The sequence below is a fragment of the Sparus aurata genome, chromosome 1, assembly GCF_900880675.1.
Source record: "Sparus aurata chromosome 1, fSpaAur1.1, whole genome shotgun sequence".
Lineage (NCBI taxonomy): Eukaryota > Metazoa > Chordata > Actinopteri > Spariformes > Sparidae > Sparus > Sparus aurata.
In genome coordinates this window covers 8446730-8447509 of record NC_044187.1, presented here as the reverse complement: position 1 = coordinate 8447509, position 780 = coordinate 8446730, and positions in this window count along the sequence as shown.

The window sequence follows — 780 nt, the reverse complement described above, 5'->3', positions numbered from 1 at the left end:
TTCCTGGATTCTGGTTTGTTTTTTTTTTCTATAAAAAACAGAATTTGACTCACCATCTGGGGTCCGACAGATTTGTGGGGACCAGGACCCCCCGACGTCCATCATTTAATTTTGGGGTTAAGTCTTGGGTTAAGGTCACAGGTAGGCAAGCAGTGGCTGTTGTTAGTGTTATGTAAGGCTCTAAGAAATGAATGTAAGTCTATGTAAATACCTCACAAGTGATGAAAACAAGATTGTATAGGTGTGTGTGTGTGTGTGTGTGTGTGTGTGTGTTAGGGTCATGGCGGCTTAAAGTATCCCAGCTACTGCTTAGTTGAGGTGTAATCCAGATGATCTGACAGGTGTAAAGAGACCTGTCACACAAGCTGTACTCCCACCCAAACACACACACACACACACACACACACACACACACACACACGGGTACTGTATGAAGCCTAATCTCATTTAGCTGCTGTCAGATTAGCTGCATCTTTCAGACGTGGGGATGAATTCGCCGCCGACACGTGTGCCTGTGTGTTAATATGGACGGCGAGGGAGGTGAGCTTTCAGCAGAGACATCAGAGAAAGTCTGATCCTTGATGTAGACAAAATAGATGACTCAGAGTTTTAACTAAGACCACGATGATTCGTGACTACTGATCTGCCCACACAACCGTTTCTTGGCGATGGTCTCAGCTGAACTGTGATCCGATGTGTAACCTCCCACTGCGAGCATTTCATAATGTTATTTGTCTCACTTGCGCTTGATTTTCCTGACTTTTCTGTATGAGCACAAAA